We start from the raw sequence: 26,118 nt of genomic DNA, 5'->3' as shown, positions 1-26,118 counted from the left end.
TTAAATGGCCACATATTTCAGCAGTTAAAAAACAAGATAATAGTTGAGAAGAGCACGCTGAGTTAGCCACTGGCAGGAAGACTGTGGAAGATATATTTGGAACCTTGCTTTCGAAAGGGCCTATAAAAATAAATAAGAGAAGGAAATAATTCTGAAATTTAATTTTGATGGAATTTTCTCCTGTGCTTACTCCCAGAAACATAAAAATTGCAATCTTATAACACATTATCTCTAAAAAATACATACAGCTTACTTTGTTGTATAGATACAGCATATTTCTCCATTAAACAAAATATTAAATCAAAATATTTTATGTACTAGTAATATGAGAAAAATTTTCTGTATTTTTTTTTTAAATTCAACTTAGTTAACATATAGTGTACTATTAGTTTCAGGGGTAGAATTTAGTGATTCATCATTTGCATATAACACCCAGTGCTCACTACATCCAGTGCCCTCCTTAATGTCCATCACCCAGTTACCCCATCCCTCCCCTCCAGCAACCCTCAGTTTGTTCCCTATAGTTAAGAGTCTCTTACGGTTTGTCTCCCTCTCTGTTTTTATCTTATTTTATCTTTCCTTCCCTTCGGCTGTGTTTATCTATTTTGTTTCTTAAATTCCAAATGTGAGTGAAATCACATGGTATTTGTCTTTCTCTGACTTATTTCACTGAGCGTAATACCTTCTAGTTCCATCCACATCATTTTTTTAAAAACAGTGTTTTCATACTGAGTTCATTCATTTGAATTATCTTCAATTATGCATTAGAAAATTACCAATTCTTTGTACTCATATTGACTAAAAAGATTAAACTTCCAACCCAATTGTCAGTTCCTAAGAAATCCAGTCCGTAATTCAGGATACTCATAAAAATAGCTAAAATTACCCAAGTTTTAAAAGAATCCCCAAACCATTCATTAAGAGTTTAAAGAAAAAATTGGTCTTAGATTTAGGAATCAAATTCCAGCTGAAACTTTGGAGATTAAATGGCCCAATCTCTGAAGTAGGTTAAATGACCTGCTTATTTTCATATCTTTCCATTTCATTTTTTTTCTTCCTTCCTCCTTTTCTTTCTTGAAACCAGAGGAACTGGGTAGCCTTGCCACAAAAACCATTAGCAAATGAAATGTAAATTATAAAAAAAGTATTTCAAGACATCAAGTTTGTGAAGGAGGGTCGGAAAAGAATGAAAACATCTTGGAAAGTTGCTGAGGAACGGCAAAGCGAAAACCAAAGCAGAAACCCCCAAAAGTTAGCAGAAGCAGTCATTAATGAACAAGACCAATTATAGTCAAATCAAAGTCAACAGGGAATATTCAAACTCATTCCAATACATATACCAACAGATCAAATTTGGACCTGTCAAATCTAGCTTCCTGTTTCACTTCTCTGGTAACCTAAATTGACAAAATGCTTCATTGTCATAGCGTTACTACCCCAGAAATATCCCAATTTCTATTGATAATGCAGAATAAAACCACCCACACCCTATACATTTAACACACACATGGACACACACATTTTGATGAGTGTTTTGCAAGTTGTAGATTTGCCATAAGCTCAAATAAAGTATGTAATAGAACTGAAACATATTACCATACAAAATATTTTAACAAAACCTAATGGAAAAATGCCTTATAAATGTCACTGTCTAAAACAGAGGTCAACACAATATGGTCTGTAGTCCAAATCTAGCTCACCACCAGTGAAATAAGAATGATTTAATGAATGAACATTTATAATCAATCTGAGAACTGAAAACATTAACTTTGAACTACAATTATGAAATGTCTCCCACCCAAAAAAATTATTCATTTTTTCTCATTAGACTACTATTATAAAAAATTTCCTCAATTATTATTATTATGCTTTGAACTATGTCAATAAATTTTGTGGAAATTTTTTTTCTCTCTTAATGTACTTACATAATATCCTCAATTTTGCCTCCTAGCCTACACCACCTAAGATATGTACTATCTGGTATTTATCAGAAAAAGTTTGCCAATACCTAGTCTAAAACAACTTGATCTACAAAACTGTTTTAGCCCTACTTATTTCTAGCTTTTATAATGTATGTATGTATGTATGCATTTAGAGTGCACAACATAACTATTCACATAAAAGATTTACAGCTACCTCCTAAGGCTTCCTAAATCATTACCAGGGAAAAGGCCATAATAACTATCTCCTGAAAATAGATTGTTATGCAGAGCTAATAATAATGGATGGCATTTATCTCACCTTAGAATAAAATAGAAAGGAGGTACTAATTTTACCCAATAATTCAGTTTAAAAACATTAAAATTATAATACCCAGTGCTAGGGGGGCATAAACAACAAAACCCATTTCTACATTCACTGTAGCAGTGTTAAATGGCACAATCTACCTGGAAAGCAGTTTGGTAATAGCAAAATACATTAAAACACCCTGATACAGGTAAATACACTTTTTGTAAATCCAAAAATATGAAAATATACACACACATAAAGATGTTCAACAGACTGTTACTTATGATAGTCACCTGCCCCTACCAATCACCAAGTTTTAGAAGCGAGAAAGCTTGGTACCACTCTTTCCTTCATACCAACAGTCAATAATTCCTCGCCCTTTGTCTTCCATATCCTTTCCTTCTTCATCTCTGCAGCTACTGTCCTGGATTAAGAACCTGCCATTTCACATCTTGGGACTGGTTCAACAAAGCAAGGCCTAAGCTTATCCAATTTGAAAAAGAAAAAATAAGGTAAAAATTGTGAATACAAAATCTGCATCACCAATGCCCCCCAATGTTAAGAGAATGTTAAGAAAAGCATAACACAGGGTAGAGTAGTAATACAGAAAGGGAAAATATTCATAACTAATTGAAGTTAAAAACATATTTTTAATAAAATTTTATAAAAACATATGACCATGAGAACACATTTTAGAGTCCCTACCTATGCTGGAGGCCCATGCAAGCCCAGAGTTTTTAATTTAAGCTTTATTTCAGCTTAAATTAAGTATATCTGGCTCCTTACCAAACCCTCAGTTCCTAAGGTTAGTAATTTCTAAGCCATCCATCCAATCATATTGCTGAAGATTAATTTTTCTAAAATGAAATTCTAAACACATTCCTTCACTACTTGAAAAACTTTCTTGCCAATAGTCTAATTGGCACAAATCCTTCCATGATACCACCTCCACCTACTTCTCCAACCTCATTCTCTGTTGTTCCAGACATGCTGCATTATTTACAGTTCCTCGTAATGTTATTTCAATCCTCCCGTACCTTAGCAGATGCTCTTTCCTCTAACTAAAATACATTTTCTTCTCTTTTCCAGCTAACAGATTTCTACTCATTTCTTCTATCTCAGCTTACCTGTTAAAGCCTTCCCAGACCTGAAAATAGAGTTGATAGCAAGCTCATTGGCTAACTTGCCTCCAGTACTGCACTTACCACCTGTTATAAGGACTCATTCATTGTGTATTTTCCCTGATAATTTAAAAGCTTATTCAGGGCAGAGATCTTATCCTAGCCATCTTTCCCCAGTGTCTGCATTAAGTAAGTACTTACTAATCCCTAGTTGAACAAATGAATGAAAAAGGAAGAGAAGCAAGTATGCCAAAAGGTAATTTTTGTTGCTTTTGGTTATTGATATGTTAGCGATTTTTTACCCTTATTTTAAAATGTTTTTGTTATGTGGCTCTATTTGCTTTATAATAGGAAATCTAATTTATAATAAAACATTTCTTTGAGGCTTACTCTAATTTCCATTAGATCTGCTATATAATTCTCTTAAAACTCTGCACACCTGTGCCCAGCTTATTTATACGGCCAATAGTCTACTTTACTTGAAATCATATTTAGATCCCTGTACACAACTAGCTAAATAAATATCATTAGTGCAGCTTCATTAAAGTGTATTTTTCTTAAATATTTCTCAGTACACATATTTCTCAGTAAGTGAGCATCTATTAGAGTTTTGGCAAGAAAAATCCTATAATGGACTTATTTCTGTAGGTAGATATTTCAAGCACTAACTGAAAGGGATAATAATTTCTTTGCCATCTGGAATAAAACAGTGATGAATACTACAAGACTCCAATTATGTTCATATGCATGAAGCCATGTTTCTGAATCACTGTTATAATTCCTATCTCCCACCTAGGATGCACTAAAGAATTGTTTTTAAAAGGAAAATATCCCAAACAATCTAATAGTCCCCCTAAATATAATCTTCATTGAAGTTGAACATATTTTATTCTTTTTTAGGAAAGCTATCATTACCATGATCCAGTAAATGCCTACAGGGACTTTAGAGCACACATTCTACCCTTTTTCTCTTGTATGATTTAAATATGTTGTTTTATTACACATTGTTTAAATATGCTCTACGTGAAGCAGCCCACAGACACACGGCACATTTAGATATGGATACAGGTTAAAAGCACCGGAAATGCAAACCAGAGGCCATAGGAAAAATATCACCAAATTGGAATTGAGGCCATTTTAGCAGCTCCAGAACCATTTGAATCCTGGTAGAACCTAAACCCTCATTCAGGTATGCATTCAGTTTCTAGCCTATGGTATAATGTCCTTATATTGGACCTCTCCACAAACATGTTCCTGTTTCTCCTTTGTGTAAGGCATTATTCTGAGTTCGTGTGATGAGAGACCTTATAGCTAAGTATGGGCTTTTTTCCAGGATAGATCCATGCCTCAACCAGGCTGGTTTGCTTGTTTTAAGGAAAGACAGTATTCTCATTGCACAAGGCTGCATGCAAGATTCATCTGAGATGAAGTGTAGTACAGCAGGAAGAACACAAGCTTTAGAGTCACACAGTTATGGAGTCCCTGCACTAGCATTTCAAGGTCTGTGTGAAATTGAGGTCATTGAGCTTCTTTGAACCCTGGTGTTATGGGTTGAATTGTGCAACCCCCCCTCCCAAATTCATATGTTGAAGTCCTAACTCCCAGTATGTCAGAAGGTGACATTTGAAAATAAGGTCATTTCTATAATTAGTTAAGATAAGGTCATTAGTATGGGCCCTAATCCAATATGACTGGTGTCCTTATAAAAAGAAAAAAAGCAAATTTGGACATAGAGATAGACATTCATAGAATAAAGATGATGTGAAAAGACAGGGAGAAGATACCATCTACAAGCCAAGGAGAGGGAATAGATTCTTCCCTCACAGCCCTCAGAAAGAACTACCCCTGCCAACACCTTGATTTCAGACTTTGACCCTCCAGAATCATGACACAATAAATTTCTGTTGTTTAAGCCACCCCCTCTGTGGTACTTTGTTATGGCAGCCCTAGCAGACTAATACGTCTGGTTTCCTCAAATATCAAATATTTAATGTAAAGGATGTAGTGCCATTATAAAGATTAAAAACCACATTAGAGGTACTCAAAAGAGGGTAAGCAATATTTTTTTATCATTTAGGATATAATATTTAAAGTATTTTATTTCATATCCTTGAATCTTGCTTCTCTCTCCATTCAGGCAGCCAAATTGCTATACTCTGAACTCACAGCATTAGAAAATCATTGGCAGAGCAGGGGAAGTGTCAATTAAATTACTGGTTTTTGAGTTTCAAAAGCCTAAGACCGTCTGGGAAATTGTAATGACTCCCATGCATACAAAAGAGACCTAGAAGAGACTCTCCTATGTATTAACTAACCTTAGAGTAGATTTAGATCCCTCTGGGTGAAAAATAAGGTGGTCAAGACATATACAGACATTAGTGGATCCAGGTGCAATTTGGGATGGAGTGACTGCATCTTTACCTCACCCCCCACCACCTCAACTCATCCTAGTAGGGTTGGAATGACCAGTCATTAGATTGGAAGATTTAGCTGAGTTACCTCCATTGAACAGGTATGAAATTCCAAAGTAAAGGGCTTTTTTGCCAGATCAAAATCCAGATTTTAAAAGAAAATCACAAGACTGCTCAGATGGCCCTAAAACCAACAAGATAATGTAAAGGATCAAAACAATAGAAATTAGGAGAAGCTTTACAAAGAGATTCTTGGATTGAGCTGCTACTCTATGGTAAATCCCACCTCCCCCCAAGCAAGAGAGCTGGAAGGTACCACTTTTCTCTCCAAGTATTTACAGAGGCTTCAAAGGAACAAGTTAGACAGCCTGAATGTGTTCCCTAGAGTTTGGGAAACCCAATGGACTGCAGACTGATTCTCACCTTGGAAATCTGGAGGACAAGAGGGTCAGGCTAGGAGCAGCTCTGGAATCTGAGAAGTACCTGCACCCTTCCTGCCCATAGAGGTTCATAAGATTCATGTTTTCATGAAGCAGATGTGGGCCACGTATGAGAGAGCTGAAGCCCAAGATGACCATCTGGAAGTATCACTGATAACCTAGATGAGAGTGCATGTAGAATGGACTATGAAAACCAGAAGCTCCATTGGAAAGTGAATAGCTAGAGAAGAAGCCCTACTCAACTCAGGGGAGTTGAGCCAGATGGGTCCAGAAGGGAGCCAAATGAGTGTCAGTGGTTTTTTTTTTTTGTTTTTTTTTTTTTTTGAGCATCAGTTTTAACCATCGCCAGGCCCAGAATGCATGGAGCCAGCTTAACACAGGACCATTTCAAGTAAGAAACATTCTTAAGCCATTTATTTCTTCTTCTTTCCCATGCTCCAACCACTTAAGGTTTAGCAATAGATAGCAAGTGGGAGAGGAGGTGACAGATAAAAAGAGAAAAAAACCCCACACCCTCTCCCAGTGCAATTTTTGGCCCAACCCAAAAATGGGCCCCAGATGGGGGAGAAGGGATGATGGATATTAAATTAACTTTCAAGCTATGATTATGGTCTGAGATTAGACATTCTAATTTCTGAATGAAGACTATGTTTGGAATCTAAAGTGCCAAAAAGAATTCTTTTTTTTTTTTTTAATCTAAGAGTAGTCCTATTAGGGATGGAGCCTGCCTGAGACCTATTTTTTTTTCCAAAGGCAAGGGAACTCCCACCACCCTTTCCCAATTCATTTTAAAAGAACAACAAGTAAAACAAATTATGTTTTGATTGATTTCCTAAGTTGTGCTTGTTCAAAGTACTGTTACAGAGAGAAACCCCAAATATGTGGGTGAGAGATAATGGTAGGAGGGAAAGGATCTTCTTTCTTGGATATAGCCTGGACCTTAGAGATGGCCAAGCAATATGTCCAGGAAGATGGACCTGACCAGGCTTGCAAAGGATCTCATACAGTAGCATGATACAAGAGCAACACAGGTATCATGTGCTTCAGAGTGGCATGAGAGAGCGAAGAATTTCATCCCACCACAGAGAGTTTCTTCTGGTTCAGCAGGAGTGACAGCATGCCCTGATATGCCCAGGAGGTACCTGGAAAAGCTTGAAGAATGAGAGCAGAAGATCCTCAAAGGAAGATCAAGGTATGCCTCAGCAGTTGCCCACAAGTACTGACAAGGGATAGGAAGAAATCTGTGGCTAATGAAGAAATGGCAGCCAAAGAACAGGTATGTCATCCTCAAAAGCTTGGTATCTCACAACCTTACCTAGAACTTAGATGCAACCTCAGATTGCTTCCACATGGTTAAATGGAAGATCAAACCGTAATTTAGATTTAGCTATAGAAGAATAAAGAAAGTTACATGTCTTGCATACTTAGTGTGTAGACAGAGACATACCTGCCACATAAGGGTAAGTTTGTCCAAGACTTCTAAGGATCCTCTTGAAGTATGTCTTTACACTGCAGACTGATTAAAAAGCCTAGAAGAGAATTAGAGCTAAGTCATTTAGAGGCAGATTCACTTTGTAAAGAGGTCAACTCTCAAATTTTAGCTGTTGGGGAAATACCAGTGGATTGTAATAAACTGAGCATTTACTACTATAGAACCCATGAATTGCACCTAGACATCAGCAGAAAGAAAGAAAATACAAAAGAAAGATAATAGAGATCAGGTTCTTTGGTTTGTTTTTTTAATCAATGCACCAAATTCCAGAAGAACGCATAGAAAAGTGAAGGCGGGCGCCTGGGTGGCTCAGTCGTTAAGCGTCTGCCTTCGGCTCAGGTCATGATCCCAGGGTCCTGGGATCGAGTCCCACATCGGGCCCTCTCCTCGGTGGGAAGACTGCTCTCCCTCTCCCACTCCCCCTGCTTGTGTTCCTGCTCTCACTATCTCTGTTCCTGTCAAATAAATAAATAAAATCTAAAAAAAAAACAGAAAGGAAAGTGAAGGCATAACAGGGAATTTAAGGTTCCCATCCCAGGAATGTGGAATTTTTTAAAGTATCAAATATGTTTTTACTGAAAGAAGAAAAATAAATCCAAATAAGGCATTAGATTGTGACAGGCGTGCTCCTTAGAGAAAGTATTCAAGGAAATCCTCTAATAAGGTGACATTTAAGCAGAGAACAGGATGAAGTAAGTAAACCAGAGGGAGAAGCTTTCCCAGCAGAGGGAATAGCAAGTACAAAGGCCCTGTGGTGAGAGCTTGCTAAGCAGGTCCAGGGACAGCAAAAAGGCCACTATGGCTGCAGCATGATATGCAAGGGAGAGAGAAGTAGGACATGAGTGAGGTTGGAAAGGGCCAGGAAAAGGCTTTGGATTTTAATCTAGGTAGAGGGCTGCCTTCTTTAATTAAACAATTTAGTTTGAGATAATTGTAGACTCACAGGCAGTTGTAAGAAACAGATTCCTGCACCTTTTGCTTCATTCCCCCCAGTGGTAACATCTTGCAAAACTTTAGTACAACACCAAAATCAAGATATTGACATTGATAGAGTCAAGACAGACATTTCCATTACCGTAAGAATCCCTCAGATTGTCTTTTTATAGCAATAACCATTTCCCTCCCATCCCACCTCCTCCATACACAGTGGAAATCACTAATTGACTTATAATTAGTATAATTTTGTCATTTCAAAAATATTATATAAGTGAAATCATATAGTCGACATAATTCTCTGGAGATTCATCCAGGTTGGAGTATCGATAGTTCTCTAATTTTTATTGCTGAGTAGTGTGTTCTACGGTACAGATCATTTAACCATTCACTCATTGAAGGACACTGCTGCTTCCAGTTTGAAGTTATTATGAACAAAGCTGTTGGAAGCATATGCATACAGGTTTTTATATGAACAAAAGTTTTCCTTTCTCTGGGATAAATGCCCAGGAGAGCAATTGCTGGTTTGTACTGGAGTATGTATGTTAAATTTTCTTTAAAAACCTGCCAAACTGTTTTGCAGAATGGTTGTGCCATTTTACATCCCCATCAGCAATACATGAGTGAGCCAGTTTCTGTGCATCCTTGCCAGCATTTGGTGTTGTCATTAGTTTTTGTTTTAGCCATTCTGCTTTTCTCTAATGATTAGTGATGATTAGTGATGCTGAACATCTCTCAGGTACTTATTTGCTATCTGTATATATCTTCTCCCATAAAATGTTTCTTCATGTCTTTGGACATTTTCTAATTGATTTTTTTACCTGTAGATTGAAAGATTATATTCCTAGTACTAGTTGTTTGTCAGATACATGGTTTGCAAATATGTTCTCCCAGTGTGTAGCTTGCCTTTTCATTCTCATTCATGGGTCTTACACAGAGGAAAAGTTCTTAAGTTTGACAAGATCCAACTTATCAACCTTTCCTTTTATGGATTGTGCTTGTGGTAGAAAGTCCAAAAATGCATTGCCTAACCCTAGATCCTAAAGACTTCCATTTTTTCCCTAAAAATTTTATAATTTTAGATTTTACACTTAATTTCATGATATATACTGAGTTACTTTTTATATAAGCTGTCAGACTTAGGCCAACGTTTTTTTGTTTGTTTGTTTTGGGTTTTTTGCCTATGAATGTCCAATTGGCCTAACACCATTTGTTGAAAAGGCTGTATTTCCATTGAATTGATTTTGCACCTTTGTCAAAAATCCATTAAATATGTTTGTGTTAGTCAGTTTCTGGATTCCCCATCCTGTTCCATTAATATATGTGCCTATCTCTCTACCAAATTCACAGAGTCTTGATTACTATGGCTATATAATAAATCTAGAAATTAGGTGTGTTAATCCCTGTCACTTTATTTTTCTAATTCAAATTCATTATAGCTATTCTGATTCCTTTGCCTTTTCATATAAATTTTAGGATAATTTTGTTTACATGTACAAAAAAAATCTTGCTGAAAATTTGATAGGAATTATGTTAAATCTGTATGACAGTTTGGGGGAACTGACATCTTTGTATTGGTGAGTCTTCCAGTCCATGAACATGGTATCTATTTTTAGATATTCCTGGATTTTAACATAAAAGTCATGTACATGTTTTGTTCGATTTATACCTAAGTATTTAATTTCTTTAGTAACTGTAAATGGCATTGTATTTTTAATTTTGGTGTCCAGGTGTTCACTGCTATTGTAAAAGAATATAATTGATTTCTGTATGTTTATCTTGTATCCCACTACTTGGATGAACTCACTTATTAGATTGACAAGTGTGTTTTTTAAGTTCCTTGGGATTTTCTACATAAACAAAAATGTCACCTGAAAATAGGGACAGTTTTATTTCTTCCTTTCTGATCTCTATGCTTTTAATTTCCTTTTTTTTTTTTTCCTTTTGCACTGGCTAGAAATTCTAGCACTATATTAAATAAGAGTGGTGAGTACACACATTCTTGACCTACTTCCTGATCTAAGGGGAAAGAATTCAGTCTTTCATCATTAAAGGTAATGTTAGTTGTAGACTGTTATGCATTTTTTAATATATGTTTATATATCAATTTGAGGAAGTTCCTGGTTCCTATTTATCTGAGAGTTTTTATCATGAATGGGTGTTAAATTTTGTCAAAAGCTTTTTCTATAGGGTGCCTGGGTGGCTCAGTTGGTTAAGCGACTGCCTTCGGCTCAGGTCATGATCCTGGAGTCCCGGGATCGAGTCCCGCATCGGGCTCCCTGCTCAGCAGGGAGTCTGCTTCTCCCTCTGACCCTCCTCCTTCTCATGCTCTCTGTCTCTCATTCTCTCTCTCTCAAATAAATAAAATCTTTAAAAAAAAAAAAAGCTTTTTCTATATGAATTGATAGAATCATGTGACATTTCTTCTTTAGCCTGTTACATGGTGAATCACGCTAATAGTTTTTCAAGTACCGAACCAGCCTTGCATCCCTAGAATAAACCCCATTGATCATGGGATATATGTCATTTTATATGAATTCTATTTGCTAATGTTTTGTTAAGGATTTTTGTGTTTGTGTTCATGAGGGATATTTGTGTCTGGTTTTCTTTTCTTTCTTTCTTTCTTTCTTTCTTTTTTTTTTTTTGTGTGTGTGTGTGTGTGTACTGTCTTTGTTGGGTTTTGGTATCTGGATAACACTACCATAAAATAAATGGTTTTCCGGAAGAGATTGTGTAGAATTGGTGTTACTTCTCTAAGTGTCTGTTAGAACTTGCTAGTGAACCCATCTGGGACCAGATTTTCCTCTTTGAAAGCTTAAAAATTTTTTGTTCAATGTCCCTATTAATTATAGGGATATTCAAATAATCTATTTAATATTAGGTAAATTGTGGTAGTTTGTGCTTTCTAAGAAACTGGTTCATTTCATCTAAGTTGGCAAATGTATGTGTATAGAGCTGTTTGTTATATCCCCAGATTATCCTTTCAATGTCTGCAGGGTCTGCAGTGATCACTCTTTTTCATTCCTGATATTGGTAATTTGTGTCTTTTCTCTTTATTCTTTGTTAGTCTTGCAGAGGCTTGTCAATTTCATCAATTTTCAAATGGCCATATTTTTTTCATTGATTGTTTTTCTGCTTTCAATTTTATTGGCATTTGTTCTTAACATTATTATTTCCTTTCTTCTGCTTTCTTTGGGTATATTCAGCTCTCCTTTTTATAGGTTCTTGAAATGGGAGGTTAGATTACTGATTTTTCCTTTTTTCTAATGTATATATTTAGTGCTATGAGTCCTCTTAGCACTTCTTTATCTGTGACCCACAAATTTTGATGTTGTATTTTTATTTTCATTCAGTTCAATGTATTTTTTATATCTTTTGAGACTGCCTTTGTGACCCATTGATTATTATTTATAATTCAGTATGTTGCTGAATTTCTAAGTGCTCAGAGATTTTCATGTTATCTTTCTATTATTCACTTCTAATTTGATTCCATGCTGGTCAAATAATACATTCCATAAGACTTTAATTCTTTTTAAATGTGTTGAGATTTGTTTTCTGATCCAGGATATAGTCTCTCTTGGTATATGTTCCATAGTCGCATGACAAGACTATGGGTGCTGCTGCTGATGGGTGGAATTCTGTGAATATCAATTAGAGCCTATTGGTTACTGATGTTAAGTTTTCTATATCCTTGTTGATTTTCTGTATAGTTTTCTATCAATTGATAATGCAGGGTGTTGAAATCTTCAACTATATTTGTGAATTTGTCTATTTCTCTTTTCAAACCTGTCAATTTTTGCTTCATGTATTTTGCAGTTCAGTAATTTAGTGCATACACATTTAGGATTGCCATGTCTTTTTGATGGAACAACTCTTTAATCATTATAATAATAGCCCCCTCTATCACTGGTAATTTTTTCTTTTGCTCTCAAGTCTACTGTATCTGATATTAATATAGCAACTCCTGCCTTTTTAATTTATGTCTTCATTATACACCTTTATCTATCCTTTTACTTTCAACCTGTCTATATCATTGTATTTGAAGAGAATTTCTTATAAACAGCATATAGTTAGGTCCTATTTTTAATATACTCTGACAATCTTTTAATTGTTCTATTTAGTCCATTTATATTTAATGTAATTATTGATATGTTAGGACTGAAGTCTGCAATTTCATTTTTTTGTTTTTGACTTTCCTCTATTTTTCATTTCTCGTTCCTTTTTTCTGCCTTCAACAATTTTTATAATTCACTTTTGATTTATATGCAGTATTTTTTAGTGTCTCTTTGTATAGCTTTTTTAGTGGTTGCCTTAGGTATGACATTATATATACAGAACTCATCATAGTCTGATGGTGTCATCATTTTACCACTTTGAGTTAAGTACATCATAAATTGTGCCCTCCTGAATATTTCTGCAAAAAAAAAAGACTGATAAATCAAAAATCTGAACATCAAAATACATGTGGCTATAGGAGATAGTGTTTTGTTTTCTCCCCAAGCTCTCTTGTTTTCCTCCACCTAAAACTATACATGCATTCATATCTCCACTAAAAAGATAACTGAGAAATGGATTGGGATTAGTTGGGGGGGTGGGGGAGAAACTACTCTAATTTGAAACACTAAGATTTCAGGCATTTGATATATACTCTTGGATAGACAACTTTAAAGGTAATTTCTGAAAATTTCTGAAAAATTTTTGAAGTCTGGATTAAAATTTTCCCCTTATTGTATTATCAAGGATGTGGGCATCAACAATTCATTGTCTGTTAAAATTGTGAGTTGCTTAACAACGACCTAGACTGCTGTTCTATTTGATAGAAAATAGATTTCAAAGAGATGAAGATAACTTGCCCAAGGTCACAAGTGAGTCAGTGATAGTGCTGAAGCTAGAACTGAGGTTTAATGATATGGAACTACAAAATGAAGATACTAGATAAAAATGCTAAATTTTTATCTAAAGTATATCAAAAGTCTGCTTGGGAATGCAGTTGTGCTTCATTTCCTTAAGAAAGGCAAAATAAGAACATGGCAGGTAGAATATTATCACTCATCTACATTGAAATTTAACCAGGACACAGGAGTTTAAACTTATCCACATGCCAAAAATAGCAATTGGTAACAGATAAATGGACCAACCATTGATATTATTGCAGACACTGGCCCACACAAGAGGTTCCAAACATGAAATTGTAAGAGTTAGCATGTCTTTTTCCATTGTGTATCAGTAAGTTGTCCCCCATCTATTCAGGCTCCCCCAAAGTGGCAAATTTGAAGGACACTGCATAGTTTCCACATTATGCAGTTTTTACTCACTTTAGATGTAAAAACACTTGAGTGCTTGCAAAGGGACTGTCCTCAATCCCAAAATATTTTTTTATACTCCCTGATTCATTTTATGAAGGATCAAACCTCTAGCTTCTAGCTCTAAGTTTCAGACTTCCCCTTTTAGTCATGAAATCTTCTATGATCCAAACTGTAGAAAAAATTCTCGTTCTACATCTCCCATTTATATTCACAGTCAGATACTATAATTAAATAATAGAGTTTCATTTACTTGGGCTCAAATCCATTAATTTTTTTTTTCTTATTTTTACTCATCTCTTTTCTCTGAAATGTATCCCAGTATTATTATTATCCTTGAGCACACAAATACACAGACTGTGAATCTATAATGAGATCTTCCTATTTTTTTAGAATAGATTTTGCTTTGATTAAATGTCTACATTGCCTCTACTTAGATGCTTTCTAAATTTGAACAAATACCTGATCCTATTGAAAAAATAAAGTCAACCTTTAACAAATGACCTCCTAGCCAAATACGTGTATTATATTTGCTCCAGGGAAAAACTGGTTCACAAGCTTACTTGGTTTCCTTGACATGATGCCAGCAGAGAGTGAATGTGCTAATGCTCCACATCAAAGTGAAAATTCAAATGCCCTTCCATTCCAGCCCAGTGGATTGGCCAAATGATGGAGAACTGTTCAGCATCATGTACAGAGAGAGCCACCTACCTTCCTCTCAACCAGTGGTGCCACATATGATGAGAAGCAGGACAGGAAGGAGTAAAGGTGCTAAACACTCCAACAGGGAAGTATCTACATTGGAAAGAAAAACTAAGCTATCCAGCTGTCACTGTATCCAACTCTTTAACCAGACAGAACTAACCACAGTCCTAGACTTTTCTCACAAGAGAAGAGGAAGCTTGTAAAATTTGTATTCACACGTCCAATGTTGTGCTCTCACCGCATGCCTATGAAACTCCCTTGTCAACAGAGCTTTTACCCTTGCCTTTCTCTCTTTTTCAGGATTTCTACTCCAAATCCCCAGTACACTTAGAGCAGTGATCTCCAAGGCATTTCTATAGCTGATGCAAATTATATTTCTTTGTTTGCCTCCTGGAGATGGGGTGGGAAAGAGAAAGAAGTGTAAAAGCCCCAAAGTGGCAGCGAAAACCAAAACAGCTGATGAAAGCTCATAACATTTTTCACTAGTTTACTGTGTAAATGCCCCTGCTAATTTAGAAAAGCCTTTGTGGTTTTTAACATTAAAAAGTAAAATAGATGTACTCCTATGCTGATGTGCATGGACTGAAGATGAAGTTATACTTTACCAGTGAAAAATCAGTAATTGAACAGATCAAATACCTCGATATAGACCATGAACTGTTAATAGGAGGACAATCTATAAATGCATTTTTCATTGTTAATAGGCAACATTTCTACATAAGAAGACTTGTTTCCCTCTCCAGCCATAGTACCATCATGGATCAAATGTAACAATAAAATAACTGACCTAGTTTGGATAAGACAGCACATGCTATTTTAATGCTTTTTACAACACAAAGCCATTATTCCTGACTAGAAGCAAAAATCCTCATAATACACCAAGTTCTATATTCAATGAACAAAAAACAATCTTAAATTAACCCCTCAGCTGATATAGTAAAGACTGAATGGATAAAGATGGTAAGAACTACATACCAATCTGTGGATTAGGCTGGTACACTCTGTTCATCCTATAAATCTTAGCCCAAGCTGAAAGTGCAGAGTAAAACGGTCTTCAGGCCACCTCTATGAGTAAGATGAATTTCCTGGTCCTCATATTAATGTCACAGACAGTTCACCCCATCTCTGAGCACTAAGTCAAATTAAATAAATATATTGTTGAGCAATACCTGTAACGTACTTTGTTAGATGATGTGGAGAAAACAAAGTCATTAAAACTTACTAATAAAAAAGCTGTGATCTAACTACTTCAAAGTTGGAAAAGTCATTAGCAGAGAAAGAAGTAAAACAAGGAATACATTCCAGAATGTCAGGAAAGGGTTTATTACAGCAAAACATACATTTGTGTGTTAATATATAAAAAAATTAAATAGCACCTGAAGTATAATAATGTCAAAAATTTTAGAAAACTCATTTTAGACATCCGAAATTCTTGGGTCAGAAGAAGAACAGGAAGACCTGGAGTTGCAGTGAGTCAGTAGGTGGTCTCTCCTAAGTACTGAAAGGGCAGGAAGAACCTGAAGAACAAGGCCTGCTGGCAGGCCCAAGCAAGAGCAGGGCAGTCCTAGATTTTGGAAGGAGCCAAAGATAACAGGACCCATACACTTTCATCTAAGGAGCTCTAAGAATCAGGGCTTCCACATCCACAACTCAGTCAATCCTGGTTTATTCTCCCCAAGTGTCTTTCCACTGACAGATCTTGGACTAGCCCTTGTAACATACTCATGAATCGCCAACTTATATCCAGTCACCTCCATGGGCAATGGAGGGAGATTTCAGTGGCCAACCCACTTGGACAATATCTAAAATATCTTTGTCATGTGTACTATCTTTGGAGTCCACAAAGAGTCATGAAAATATTTGAGTACGATCTGAATAAGGAAACATGGTGACTGAAACACAGCCTTAGGAAAGCAAATCCAGTCACTCAACTAGTATGCAATAATTTCAGATAATGGTTCAGTTCCTGATTTGGTAAAAAAAAAAAAAAATGAGATTATACAAGGAAGTAAGGGCACTGAGTAAAGAGGATGGCTACTGAAGATACATAAAGTAAGGTCTGTACAATAGATGCTATTTTTATTTTGAACACTGATACTCAAACACAGTTTAATAAAAATACTACAATATAGCAAAGTGTTTATCATAAACTCTGGAGTTTATGCTGGATAGAGTCTTCCTATCTGGGTGATCTTAGGTAAGTTACTTAATCTCTAAGCCCAGGTTTTATCTGTAAATTAGAAATAATACTTACCAGAAAAATTGTCTACTCAGCATCTCACTGAAAAACCATGCTGCCCCTATTCTCAGACTTCATGGTTCAAGTGAGTTTGACCCACACCTCCTCTAGCTGCACTTTAGGCATGACTGTTCAGGCCTGAGTAATCACTGACCAGTTCTGGGAAGCCATGGGGGAATCCCCATCACCACAACAATTGCTAGAACTACCCCCATAACCATGATTGAGGTTACTGGATCTTTCAAACCTAAAAGAGTCAACTAAGAGAAAAGTAAAGGTAAGAGATGGGAAAACAGAGTGAAAGATGGATGCCTGGACATATACCATGAGCTTAAAGGTTATTTTCTATCAGGGAACCACTATATTCCCTTTCTTATTTCAACTCTTTTGAGATAGTTTTTGTCTAATCTACTACAAGGAGTTTTTGTATCTGTATGTGAGGAAAAACTGAGATAACATCCATAAAGTATTTGTTACTCTTGGGCATATAGCAAACACTTAGTAAATGTGAGTTATTTTTATGTACAGAATTTGAGATTATTTAAACTTCCCTTTCCAAGATGACTACATGAAAAACAATTTTCATGGGACTCATTAGGATACCAAGGGTTTCTATTTTCAAGAAAGTCATAATCAATAATAGAAGATGTTATTAATAGCTCAAAAACATAGAAGACAAGTCTCAAAAGGCAGCAGATAATTTGGCCAACAAATGAATTAAAGACAAAATAATACTTAAGTCTTCAGAGGGAAGAGAGAGAAAAGACCATTGGGCTAGGCTGGTTACCAAAAGGCTTCATAGACATTTCAGCTGGGTTTTGAGGAACAGGAAAGACCTGGGAAGCTGGAGAGAAGAGCAGACAACATTCCAGGCATGCACCTCAAAAAATATGAGTGGTGGTACTAAAGCCCAGGACACTCTTGGACCTATAAGAGAGGTTTTTCAAGGAGAAGTCATAGAAAAACAACTAGAATAAAAAGCTCATGCAGATGACAGCTCTGAAAGGCAAGTTTAACTGTATTTCACAGAAGTTGGTTTTCACTGAGGTCATCTAGAGGTACAATGGGATGACATTAGGTTGCTCATGTAATTCTTAGTGAAATTTTAAAAAGTAATAAAAGTCAGAGGGATGTTTTGAAAGACTTTTATAATCAAATCACACATCTTTGGGGCACCTAGGTGGCTCAGTCAGTTGATTCCAGCTCAGGTGATGATCTCAGGGTAGTGAGATCAAGCCCCGCATCAGGCTCCACACTGGGCATGGAACCTGCTTAAGATTCTCTTTCTCCCTCTCCCTCTGCCCTTTCCTGCTCATTCTCTTTCTGTTTCTCAGAATACACACACACACACATATCTTTGGATACATTATATCATACTGCTTTTTCCTCCCCTTTTTCTTATTCCAGCTGTAATTGTTCATTATTTTACTCACATTCTACAGCCAAATTATCATAAATACACAAATACACCCTAAAGCATAATGTAATAGATAGTGAAGTTTTCTCCTCAATATCCCTTCCTCAGCATGTAAGAGCTGTGCAGTTTGAGGGATTGAGCCCAACATCTGTGGTATTAAATTTAAAGCAACCATGGTAATCCCATCTTCCTTGCCAGTGAATGGTTGGTGCCAGGAACCTATCCCTTTCAGTAGGCTGCCTTTTCATTTTGTTGATGGTTTCCTTTTCTGTGCAAAAGCTTTTTATTTTGGTGAGGTATCAATAGTTTATTTTTGCTTTTGTTTCCCTTGCCTTAGGAGACATATCTAGAAAAATGTTGCTAAGGCTGATGTCAAAGAAATTACTGCCTATATTCTCTTCTATAAGTTTTATAGTTCCAGGTCTCACATTTAGGTCTGTAATCCATTTTTAGTTTATTTTTGTGTATGGTTTAAGAAAGTGGTCCTGTTAAATTCTTTTGCATGTAGCTGTCCAGTTTTCCCACATGACTTATTGAAGAGATTGTCTTTTCCCCATCGCATATTCTTGCCTCCTTTGTTGTAGATTAACTGGCCATATAAGCGTGGGTTTATTTCATTTATTTTAGATAGAGAGAGAGCTTGAGGGGGAGAGGCAGAGAGAAACCCAAGCAGACTGCACTGAGCATGGAGCCTGACATGGGGCTTGATCCCATGACCCTAAGACCGGACCTGAGCTGAAACCAAGAGTCAGATGCTCAACCAACTGCACCACCCAGGCACCCCACCTTGGTTTATTTCTGAGCTCTCTCTTCTGTTCCATTGATCTATGTGTCTATTTTTGTGCTAGTAGCATACTGCTATGATTATTACAGCTTTGTAGTATATCTTGAAATTTGAGATTGTGATATCTCCAGCTTTGCTCTTCTTTCTCAAGTTTGCTTTGACTATTAAAGGTCTTTTGTGATTCCATACACATTTTAGGATTATTTGTTCTAGTTCTGTGAAAAATTCTGTTGGTATTTTGATAGAGATTGCATTGAATCTGTAGATTGCTTTGGGTAATATGGAATTTTAACAATATTAATCCTTCCAATCCATGAGCATGGAACATCCTAATGCAAATCAAAACCACAGTGAGATATCACCTTACACCTGTCAGAATGGCTAGAATCAAAAAGAGAAGAAATAACAAGAGTTGGCAAGGATGTGGAGAAAAAGGAACCCTTGTGCACTGTTGGTAGGAATGTAAATTGGTGCAGGCACTATGGAAAACTTAAAAACTAAAAATAGAAATACCATGCAACCTGGTAATTCCATTACTGGGTATTTACCCAAAGAAAATGAAAACACTAATTCCAAAAGGTATATGTACCCTTATGCTTACTGTAGCATTAATTGCAATAGGCAATATATGGAAGTAACCTAAGTGTCCAGGGATAGATAAATGGATAAAGGGATGTGGAGTGTGTTTGTGTGTGTGTGTGTGTGTGTGTGTGTGTGTGATACAATATTACTTAACCATAAAAGATGGGATCTTGCCATTTGTGACAGCATGGATGGACCTAGAGGGTATTATGCTAAATGAAATAAGTCAAACCCAGAAAGACAAATGCCATATGATTTCAGTTATATGTGGAATCTAAAAAACAAAACAAATAAATAAATGAACAAACAATGAAAGCAGAATCAGACCTATAAATACAGAAAACTGGTGGTGGCCAGAGGGAAGGGGGTCAGGGGGGTAGGGAAAGTGGGTGTAGGGGAGTGGAAGGTACAGGCTTCCAGTGATGGAATGAATAAGTCACAGGAATAAAAGGGGGGGCGCCTGGGTGGCTCAGTTGGTTAAGCAACTGCCTTCAGCTCAGGTCATGATCCTGGAGTCCCGGGATCGAGTCCCATATCGGGCTCCCTGCTCGGCAGGGAGTCTGCTTCTCCCTCTGACCCTCACTCCTCTCATGCTCTCTCTCTATCTCATTCTCTCGCAAATAAATAAATAAAATCTTTAAAAAATAAAAATAAAAAAAATAAAAGGGACAGCACGGGGAATATAGTGGATGTTATAATAGTGCGGTCAGGTAACAGGTGGTAACTACACTTGTGGTGAGCATAGTATAAAGTATAAACTAATTGAATCACTAGGCTGAACACCTGAAACTAATGTAACATTGTGTGTCAACTATACACAAAAAAACAAAAAGAATAAAGCTGACATACAGAGGATGACAGAGCTAAGGGAACTGCAGAGATAAGATGCTGAAAGCACTGGCCAAAGTCAACCCAACAATCTGCCCTATCTCTAATGTCTGGCTTTGTGAAATATTATTTTTCTTTATTATTAAATCTGGTTAGTTTTTTTTTCAAACACTACTCCAATTTCTTTTAAAAATACTCTAATGAGCCAGTACATTTGTGTATCATTTGTGAATGACTGTGATCCAATAACACATCTAATCTCATGGCCCTCTGGTTATTCCTAGAGTCTCCAGAAGACCAAAAAGTGGGAATCAGGACAGATAAACAGGTGGGATGGAGGATCTATATGTATCAGAAAGCACTTGTCCAGGGGTGCCTGGGTGGCTCAGTCATTAAGCGTCTGGCTTCGGCTCAGGTCATGATCTCAGGGTCCTGGGGTCGAGTCCCACATCGGGCTCCCTGCTCGGCGGGAAGCCTGCTTCTCCCTCTCTCACTCCCCCTGCTTGTGTTCCCTCTTTGGCTGTGCCTCTCTCTGTCAAATAAATAAATAAAATCTTAAAAAAAAAAAAAGAAAAAGAAAGCACTTGTCCAAGTGATTCATTTCAGATGAGCAGAATACCATCTTCTGAAAAGATGGGAGTAGTGAGTTGTCAGAGTCACCCAGATTGATCCAGACATTCTTGTCAAACAAGGGCACCCCAAAATTATACATAACCAAGGCTCTAAAACCACAAAAACTTTAGATTCTGCCACTCTACCCTTCCTTTTTCCTCCTACACAGCTGCTAAGTAGGGGCATTTTATTCCCTGGTGATATTAATGAAAAGAGATCCTTATAGATGAGGCTGCCTTAAAAGGATTTTCTGAACAAGTGGATGTTATAGAGACTATGTAACTTTCTATGTGCGTTTGTTTGTTTGTTTTTGCCAGACAATGCTTTGTAGTGCAGTCTCTAGGAGGGCTATTAACCATTTAAACCAACTATGATATGGGCTATATGCAAAAAATGATGAAATTTTGTTAGTGTTTACTCTTTTTCAAAGAATAATTTTTGAATGTTTAACTATAGAAATATATAAATAATATAATGCATATGAAAACTGAGGAAATTACATTTACTGCAGCAAATACACATTGGTAAATGGTGATCAAGATGAAGCAAACATGCTAAAAAATAAAAGTAGAACTCTATGCATAAGAGCCTATAAAGACAGTAACTTGTAGTAGATTAGATCACCATTAGCCAAAAGAGAGTGAAATATGAATATAAACTGTGAAAGAAGACTTTGCCCACAGTATTAAGCCAAGGAGATAACTAATTTCAGAAACATTTTAAATGTATACATTGTAGTTCATAGCTAGATGATATTCTTCCCTGGCTGAAATGTGGTTCTTTAAAAATATTAGAACTTCTGACAGACATCACATATATTAGGACCAATTTAGATGCTTTTGTTTTGACATGAAATTTGATAGTCCAAAATTAATATTTGAGTACTAGAAGTGAAAATTCTCAGCACATAAAATAGCACTATTTAGGCCTATAAACAATAACCAAGCCAGTAGCAATGAACATACCTAGTGTTTAGAAAACAAGAAATAGATGAAGAAGTGGATGATGGCAGAGTATGTACAAAATGTGCCTAGAACATCTTGACATGCCACATACCAAGGACGCTATCAAAGATGACTATAGTTATGTCACAAGTACTCAGGAGCCAACCTGAAGAGGTTTCCATTAGACAAAGGTGAGATAATTTGAGACCTCAAAAGACTAGGAATTTCAATAGATCAAACTCATCAAATATGCTTAAATTCATGAGTTCATGATGATATTTAAAATAAATTACTTGGTTACTTCCTGAGGGAGGAGAGGAAGCCGCTCTAAGTGGTAAAATATTTGCTCCTCAATGTCGAACACACCCTTGTTCTCATGCTACCGGAAAAAGTTAAATAAGATACACACTTTTATTACTGTTGCTAAACACCTATCAGCTCCAAATATTCTGCTTTGTTTAAGAAGATAATGGGGCATTCATTTTACTAAAATCATGCTCTCTTTTCTTTGCAGATCCTATCAGAATGAGTTGAAGAATATACTGATTCTAATGTTTCCTTCTCTTAACAAATCAAATAATCCCTTTTCCAACCTGAGAAACTGTTAGCTGCATCTAATATCACCAACCCTCATCAAAACTGGACAAAGGCAACCTTCTGCGATGTTTATCATTACTGCAAATTGGTTACAACTACAATTTAAAAGCTCAATATAATCCTATCTATAAAAGGTGACTGCACAGTAACCTTAGCCAAGGTAAAACATGTTCCATAAAACCTAAGAATAGCATCACCCAAGGAAGTCTAGACAAATGGGTGCATCAATGAATAGGAAGAAAATGCTTCATTTTTAATAAAAATCATTCATTGCACTCCTTGCCATAACTTCCCACACACATCTTGAGTAATGTTTCATACTGCAAAGTTATTCTCAAGAAAAAAATAAGTCAATACTGGATAGGATCAATATTCCCAACATTGTTCAATATCTGGCTCTCCTCTTCCCATCCCAATGAAATAGGAAGGACTATATGATTAATTCTAGCAAAGAAATATGAGACATGATGTTTGTCACTTTTGGAATAAAGTATTTAATTGCCAGTGCTTAGCTATCTAAATTTTCTTGGCCTGGGAATGCATGGAAGCATGGAAGCAGGTCTATATGGAGGTGTACTAAAACTGAAGTATGGAAAGCAAAGTCAGCAGGTGGTAGACAGTTGACATTCAGAGTCACCTAAACTCACAACAAGGTTTGTAAATGAGATTTGAGTGTTATTTATAACAGTAGATAACTTACTCTAACCCAAATGATGTACTAGACTTCTGCATTTTTCCCAAATATCCCTTCCACAAAGATCTAATAAAAACTACCTTCCTATATCAATTTATTGAAGCTAACCAAATTAATTGGATTATGGAAATGAAAGGATTTAGAATTAATATTTTCAGGATGGCAAATTGTTCAAAAATGTAATCTATATTTGATAAATTAATTTGATAAATTTGATAAATGCCTAATAACTATAAAACAAATCTGTTCTCATATAAATAGAACTCTATTCTAGGATTTCTCTACTGAACAGAGAATGGTATGAATATATAATGTGCAATAGCCACTCTGAGCCTAGTTCTTCCTTAAGAACTATGACAGGACATAAGGTAAAGAGCAGTGTTGATGACATTTATAGAGTCTCTCAAGTCCCAACTGATTCTGAAACTGGTAAAGCTTATATTTTCTTGACCCCCTAATCCTTGGAACCAAAAGTACCTGGTAAATGAAATTTGTCTTTCATGATTTCCTCAAATCTCCTTCCTTTGATGAATCCAGTATATGCTACCAAAGACTATCAAAATATAAAAAGTCCATTGTGAGATTTCAATAAGGCTCAGTCCAAGACTTCTGTTTGATGCTTTCTCTATGTAAAAATACTAGGGAACTTTTAAAGTGGAACTTTGTATTTTTCCTCATACAGCGAACATTGGTGTGTAAAAATCATACAACATTCCCAGGAAATACAATCACCTTTTATCCAAAGCCTCAGCAATCAACAGTTTGAAAACTATTCCCTGGGGCGCCTGGGTGGCTCAGTCGTTAAGCGTCTGCCTTCGGCTCAGGTCATGATCCCAGGGTCCTGGGATGGAGTCCCACATCGGGGTCCCTGCTCTGCGGGAAGCCTGCTTCTCCCTCTCCCACTCCCCCTGCTTGTGTTCCTGCTCTCGCTATGTCTGCCTCTGTCAAAAAAAATAAATAAATAAATGAAATCTTTAAAAAAAAAAAAAAAAGAAAGAAAGAAAACTATTCCCTGCTGAACACAAAGGTATTTACCTGGGTCATGAACTAAAATGGCAATTGTCCCAAATATTTCCATTCATTTGATGGGTGCCACAGGAGCTTAAATGGACACGGTGGTGACAGCAATGTATGGACTATTGATTTGAGTCTGACTGAGGACTAACAGAATCGCTTCCTCAGCCACAAAGGTGTCCTAGGAGGTCTGCTAGCCCAAAATGACCCGGTGGCTTTGGAGATGTGTAGGTACCACCGGACACTACACAATAATGATAGAGCTGTATGGAAAGTGGAGATGAGGGGTCCGGCATGGATCTTTGCCAGCAAAATTCACAACATTTCATTTCTTTAAAAAAAAAAAAAAAGACAGTGGGCAATCATTATACAGTTTAATTACTCCTTTGGGTTCCACAAAGAGCTAAAAAAATAAAATAAAATAAAATCACCAGCCACCAATCTGCTACCTGTGGCAGCTGAAAAATATTATAGTGGAATTTCAGGGGCAAATAGTGAAAAGAGCATCTCCAAATTGCTTGGAAAAGGATCTTCAGTCTAAGGAGAATTGACAGCACAGATTTAAGAATAGATAAAGGACTGCCTCAAGGATCTGTCTTGCTTCCTTACTTTTTTAAAGTAATACCTTCATTTGCATAGTAATAACCCAATTATTGTAAGATTAGGTGACAGGAATCTCATTGCTATTTCCACAAAACAGTCAATATTCTATTCAATATCTTTTAATGTTACGCACCTTAAAACATAATTATTTCAATATATCCTCATTCATCTTTAATGTAATTTTCTTTTTTAAAAACCTTGCCATAATTGTTGGTTTTTATGGAATATATTAGTGTTTAAACAAGCACTTTTCCCCTCAGGCTGCTATGAGAACAAGCAGAAGCAACCAACAGCTTGGGGGCATTTCTGCCTTCCCCCCCCAGGAGGAAGTCCACCAAAAGACCAAAGGCACAAACACTGCTACTGAAAAAATCTGTTGTAACAAGCTCCACACTCTTCCCAACACTGTAGTTTCCCCTCCTGCTCTTTCACTTCATGCTCCACAAAAGATGCTTCCATAATGAATTTTCGTCTTAAGGCAACTTTAAAAGTGTTAGCAAATACATTCTGTTAAATTTCAAATTGTATGATCTGGGCTCTTTTCTTCATTGTGTGTGTGTGTGTATGTGTGTGTTTTCCCAGACCACATTGTAGTACCAAAAAAAAAAAAAAAAAAAAAAAAAAAAAAACCCACATCCGAGACAGCTGACATACTGGGGAGACCATCTGCCTGCCATAGGTTTACCTGCCATGGGCTTTTACAGTTTCAATTACAAGATAATCAGTACAATAAGTGGCTGGTTACCAGATTAACATGGGAAACAAAGCAAAGAAATAGAGGGGAGAGAGTGAGGACTATCTATATTAAGAGACTACAGAGCCATACATGCTATTACTTTGAAATGATATCAAAATTAATGTACAGTGAAAATAGCAGTTAGATTTTGTCATGAGAGGAAGTAATATCAAAGGGCTGTGGTTTGGAATCCAGAGTTAACACTGCTTGACTGTGGCCCTCCTGACTACATATTCTTCAGGATGTTAATCTCTCCGTACTTTGTGAATGAATACTCATTGTTCATGAGTATTACAATTAATTTATAGACAGAAGCACAATGTTCCCTAACCAACACAAGCTAAGTTTTCTCAAGATATAAGCTTCATCAATCATTAACATGATTCATTGGGTGTTATTCCACATAATCTGACGCAGAGAATCTCAACAGACAG

General features: G+C 36.4%; 1 protein-coding gene across 4 annotated transcripts in view; it reads right to left on the bottom strand.

Annotated features, from left to right (window-relative positions):
• The window catches only part of SOX5 (SRY-box transcription factor 5), a 1,007,739-nt gene that overhangs the window by 848,287 nt on the left and 133,334 nt on the right, over positions 1-26,118 (bottom strand). For 3 of the 4 annotated variants that reach the window (XM_035028072.1, XM_035028070.1, XM_035028069.1), the window contains exon 2: positions 7,649-7,730. The exons of the other annotated variant lie outside the window; for it this stretch is intronic. The gene's annotated coding sequence lies outside the window, so the exon portion shown is untranslated. The remainder of the gene's footprint in view (positions 1-7,648; positions 7,731-26,118) is intronic. 4 annotated transcript variants of the gene reach the window in all.

The sequence above is a fragment of the Mirounga leonina genome, unplaced genomic scaffold (assembly GCF_011800145.1).
Source record: "Mirounga leonina isolate KUSES-001 unplaced genomic scaffold, KU_Mleo_1.0 Mir_201, whole genome shotgun sequence".
NCBI lineage: Eukaryota > Metazoa > Chordata > Mammalia > Carnivora > Phocidae > Mirounga > Mirounga leonina.
Note: the sequence above shows the minus strand (reverse complement) of the source record. Positions and strands in the feature narration are given on the sequence as shown.